At 34.4% G+C, this 6,000-nt stretch overlaps 1 long non-coding RNA gene across 1 annotated transcript; it reads right to left on the bottom strand.

Moving 5' to 3' along the window:
• Window positions 1-763: 763 nt before the first annotated feature.
• LOC143068269 (uncharacterized) lies at window positions 764-4,457 on the bottom strand. The gene is made up of 2 exons (XR_012976147.1): window positions 3,047-4,457; window positions 764-1,264 (listed from the first exon to the last, which is right to left on the bottom strand). It is a non-coding gene; the product is annotated as an uncharacterized LOC143068269 (long non-coding RNA).
• Between the last annotated feature and the right edge of the window lie 1,543 nt (window positions 4,458-6,000).

The raw sequence follows: 6,000 nt of genomic DNA, 5'->3' as shown, positions 1-6,000 counted from the left end.
TCTATTTTGTATTTATTTTTATGTTGTTATTCAGTTATGTTTTGATATTTGAATTATATGGATGTGAAATAAATATGTAAACTTTCAAGCGACTTGGACTTTATCTAAACTACCGCTAGTTTCCCCCGAAACTAAGGAATATGAGAGAGGTGACCAACAACCTGGTCATACATTTAAGACCCATTGGTAGCCTTATAAATACATATAAAAGGTACCAGGCTTATTATTAGAATTACGCCAGACGCACATTTCGACTGTAAAAGACTCATGAGTGGCGACCGAATCGAAAAACAGAAAGGCAAAATATAGTACAAGTATAACGTGTTGATCGTCGGGAGTTACAGCTGAGCGGTGAAGCTCGTAATGTGACCTTTAATTGCTTACTTAAACTACACTGTGACGTAGGTGGAGAGTTGTCTCATTGGCACTCATACCAAATTATCTTCATTTTCTTTGTTCAGTGGACCGTGAAATTGGGGTCAAAACTCTTATTTTGTATTAAAATTAGAAAGATCATATTATAAGGAACATGTGTACTAAGTTTCAAGTTGATTGGACTTCAACTTTATCAAAAACTACCTTGACCAAAAACTATACCCTGAAGTGGGACGAACAGACGGACGGACGGACGTACAGACCAGAAAACATAAAGCCCCTCTAGTATCGTAGGTGGGTCATAACTTTGAATCCTTCAAATAATTGAATTTGCCTCATTTATCTTTTGGTCAACACAGAACGAAACATGAACTATCTAGAGACTGAAAACAGTATTGTAGTATTGTATTATTTTTTGGTTTTAAAAGCACTATATTGATTTTACTGAGTATACGTCTGATTTTCAATGCTTATTTCAAAATTTTACATGTTGAAACAGAACGAATATCAATATCATCATGTGGGCTTCTCGGTCATGGTGTTCACATTCACATTGTATCAGCTATATATCTTCATGAAATAAATCCCTCAGGATTTTGTACAGTGCAATTGCTGTATCAAGGCTGGTTGGTAATGAAAGAGCGTTTTCCTTCATGTAAATTCCACATAGATCCCATATGTCTTCATCACAAACTTGATCTTGACGAAAGATGCATTCAGTTTTACAGACATCGATTTTATCTTGATCCACTTCGATTCTGTAACTTCGAGTTTCATATGAAGTCGGAATCATATACATGACCATAGGTCTGCCATGTGGACAATTCTGGTTTTTTGTAGGGCGAATCTGATGTATATTCCAGGTTGTCATCACGTCATTCAATTCGTTCTAAAATAAAAATGAAAGACATTCAATAAAACAGATGATATCTCTGCTAATTTGTCAAAATCAACAATGTGAATCTGATTTAAATTTCGATTTCTTACAACACTCAAATTCAAAGAATAATGGTACACGGACTTATATAAGCTGCAAACAAGCAGCTTAAGAACGTCGTCGTTCGACCTGTTACAAACTATGCATGCACTTGAAAAGTACAAGTAACTTAAGGAGCCGATTATTTTAACTCTGAGGGGAGGGGTATGTTTTTGCCGTCAAATATAATTAGACAATGAAAAAAGAAAAAAGAAATATTCTGAGTAAAAATAACGTCAAAATACATAAAAAATCGGTCACGCCGCGTAAAAAAATACTTCAAAAAAAAAGGGAAATGAACATGAACTGCCCCCGTTCAATCAAGTTAAATGGGTCTGGCCTTTATCCTTCATTAAAAAAATTCGACAGAAAATTACACGAGTTTAAATCCATTTTTTTAAACAAACAATAAAAAGCAGCACAAAAGTCCACTCTGGCTTATTGACAAGTTATGTTAAACATATCTGGACTATGTTGAGATATAAATTAAATATGTCGGAGTTATTTCGAATCTTGACTATTAACCCCGCATGCATGACAACGAGGTAGCAACACACATATACCTTCCCAACATATTACCCTTGTATATGAAACCAGACAGCCTGCTGATTTGGCATAGCCAGGAACAATATACACTGCTCGTAAAGCTGGTTACCCGTAGATTTCTTTATGCTAATATAACTTATAAGCCCATTTTCCGTCTGAAAAAGGCATGCTCATAAGGATTAGCTTTTAATGTACAATTAACGTATACTCATTAAGCGCACAGTACCTGGTACAAATGGAACGATGAGCACAGGGAAAATTCTAAGTTTGGATGTAACACACATTCTGATTATCTGAAAGTGGTTTTTTTACTATAAGTCATATACATAATTTTATAAACGTGAACATGACGTCATCAGCGGTTTTGTTCTCATTATTTGCTTCTTATCGAAACAACATCTAACATGTGATAAGGTACTACGCGAGTTATTAGGATGGAGCACAATTTGTATGTTATTTCTAAACTATTTGGCAGAGAAAAAAAATAGAAGAGTAATTTCTTATATGAACGGGTTCAGTTAAGTCGGTTCACGTGATATGAAGTTTCAGTTTTAAAGACCATATTGATAAACTGTCAAAAATATTTAATTTATATACGCTCGCTTCGAAATAGTTGTTTTAAAAACGGTTCCACTACTCACCAAGACTCGCAAAATCTTACTGTTTCTAAAGTTTGTGCTAATGAATTATATATATACTTTGACAGTATGCGTATATTGGTTTATTATTATTATTATTATTATACCGAATAATTAAACTTCCAATCTCTTACATATTTGTAAGTCACTAAGATAAAATAGGAACTGTACTATTATTTTTCTTAATTGAAATTTTATGGATCTTGTACTGATATCCCTTATATAGTGCAATATAATGTATGCAATGTGGGCTTTGCTCATTGTTGAAGGCCGTATGATGACCTATAGTTGTTAATGGGTGTGTCATTTTGGACTCTTGAGGACAGTTGTCTCATTGGCAATCATACCACATCTTCTGTTTTATATACTTTGAGTCAACATATATCTGGAAAACCGAAGTTGTCAGCTGGTAACCTATTATCATTTCGCAACGATATTAAAATAGAATCGTTAGTAGAAAAAAATAGAGGTTCAGTTTTGTTAAAAATATGTAATTAGAGCAGTAACTTACCTGAAGCACAGACATGCAACAATACTGTATCAAATTCTTATCAAGAAGATCGCCATTATATAGACCATCATCTACCAAGACACCGAGCTTTTCAATCCAAACCTGACAGCACTGGCGTCTCAAAATGTACCAAAAACTCTCTATTCTTTGATTTCCTGTGCTTGGTCCGTAAATAAAACTTTCTTTTTCAGCTAGAAAGTTTTGAAACGCTGCTACATGACCATTTTCTGTTCCATGGTCTCCACGTACTCGAGAAGGACACCCTTTTATCTTGCTAACAGCCTCCATATAGTAGCCTGCAATAATTCTGGGATTACTACTGGTTGAATATGCATTTAGCCAAATAAGTTGTCTGGAGAATCCATCAAGGCAGCCATTTATGCAGAGACCATACCGTTTTAGTTTATCATACGAATCAAGATGCCACACGAAATCTGGGCCCCTTGCAAAATAATGTCTCCGTCTTAATCTTTTCTTTGAACGCATCTTAACGCCAACAGGATCAAGAAGCTTCATCATCATTTCAACTGTATCACGAGGAACATTTAGTCCATTCTGGGTGCACTGAAGGTGCATCCAGCGGTATCCGTAATCAGCACCACTCGAAATCTTGTCTTGTATGAAGAGCGCTGCTTCCAATACATCTGTCTTTGACTTGCGCCGCCTTAATCCGGCCCCCTTTAGTGTCCTCTTTAAGGTTCTCATACTAATGACAATCCCATGTTGTTCAGCGAGGAACTTTAAGATGTATTTGTACTCAAATCCCAAACGAAAATAGAATTTACAGATAGATGTTCTATCAATATCCATTTTAATCTGAAATAAAAAAAAATAGACAGAGATTAGCACTCAACCGTTAATAGTCCCGAGCAGCCAATAACCTATTCAAAACTGCATTAATTTTCATATTGGACCCCCGTTTTATTTTTACAGCTAATGCTTGTGTATGGGAAATATATGGTTTATGCTTAGCTGTTTAAGAATAGTGAAAATATCGACAAAGACAGTTTTAAATCTTTAAAAAAAATTATATTTGATACGTGTTTTAGCCGTTTTGTATCCAATTTGAAGTAAACAAAAATAAAATAACACATATACATTGTCTCATTTCTATTCACTATGTACTATATAGATGTAGGAAGATGTGGTGTGAGTGCCAATGAGACAACTCTCTATCCAAATAATATTTTTTTTTTAAAAGTAAACCATTATAGGTCAACGTACGGCCTTCAACATGGAGCCCTGGCTCACACCGAACAGCAAGCTATAAAGGGCCCCAAAATTACTAGTGTAAAACCATTCAAACGGGAAAACTTTTATTGAGTTCTTAGCTAAATTAAAATAATTAGCTAAACTATTCCGTAATAAAGGTTATTCTGGCATTTCTTAAAGAAATTTCTTAAATTAAACGGACGATAATGCTTTATATAAACCAGTCGCAACATTGCCCCCCCCCCCCTCCCCGCGCCTGTACACCCAAAAAACTTCTTGGTCTTGTATTTTTCAAGTTTTGTGAGTTTCCTTATTGAATCCTGTTCCACTCCGTGTCCATCCTCTTTTCTAGAAATCTTGTGTCTACTGACCATTTTCATAAAATAATTTGGCTATTTACAATGAAAATTCTTAAAAACAAACCTTTCTTCTTTGTACTGTCTACCATTTCCGGAAGGCAATATACACGTGACAATGTCAAATCGAACGCGGTAACGAGAAAACCATCTCGTAATTACGACATAATTATGTTGTAATAACGACATAGCATGTCGTTATTTCGACATATTATGTCGTTATTACGACATGTTATGTCGTTATTTCGACATGTTATGTCGTAATTTCGACATATTATGTCGTAATTACGACATCATTATGTCGTTATTTCGACAAATTATGTCGTTTGAACAACATAGCGATGTCGAAATAACGACATATTATGTCGTTCTTACGACATGTTATGTCGTTATTTCAACATGTTATGTCGTTATTTCGACAGATTATGTCGTATTTACGACATCATTATGTCGTTATTTCCACAAATTATGTCGTTTAAACAACATAGCGATGTCGAAATAACGACATATTATGTCGTTATTACGACATGTTATGTCGTTATTATGACATGTTATGTCGTAATTTCGACATAATATGTCGTAATTACGACATAATTATGTCGTTCTTTCGACAAATCATGTCGTTATTACGACTTAAAATTATGTTGTTATAACGACATACTATGTCATTTTAACGACATAGCGATGTCGTTATTACGACAAACTATGTCGTAATTACGACATCTTTTTTTTTTTTTTGAATGGCCCTTATCGGCTTCCGTAGATACATATGTGTTTTCCGAAATTCAAAAGCCTCAAAACTTTTGATAGGTAGGAAATGTGAGAAATATCAGGCGAATGAGCAAATTATACGCATATAATTTTGTAAAAGAAGTGAGGTCGAATGTTTTTAAAGAAAACTTCCAAAAGGTTGCAAAGGTACCATTTGCGGGGGATTATTATTATAGCTATTTGTAGGATATTACTTGATTAGCAGTAAAAACAGAAAATCACTCAAGCGCTCATTCATCTGAGTTCAAGTAAACTACATTTCATACAGGAAAAAAAACCCACGGGACAGTTGCTATAGTACAGGTATTTCAAATTGAGTACTCTCCCTTTGATAACTGTTTGAGTATTTATTAAAGTTTCTCTGGACATTGTCAGATGCCAACATAATCAATGACTCAAACCGAAGCCAATATTCTACCAATTTTAAGATACAAAATTGTTTTGTCATTGCTCTGACATTGTTTTCTTATTTTATTGTCCAAAAACATTGACAATAGGATTAGACACAAGTTTTGCAACTTAGAACGTCTTCTCCTTCAGACATTGTTTTCTTTTAAAAGATTCTATATTGAGATTACCATTGTTTTACTTTCACTGGATCAAATGTTCGAAACA

Source organism: Mytilus galloprovincialis, chromosome 3 (assembly GCF_965363235.1).
Source record: "Mytilus galloprovincialis chromosome 3, xbMytGall1.hap1.1, whole genome shotgun sequence".
Classification (NCBI taxonomy): Eukaryota; Metazoa; Mollusca; class Bivalvia; order Mytilida; family Mytilidae; genus Mytilus; species Mytilus galloprovincialis.
The sequence above is the reverse complement of the archived record's forward strand: the minus strand, read 5'-3'. Positions and strand labels throughout refer to the sequence as shown.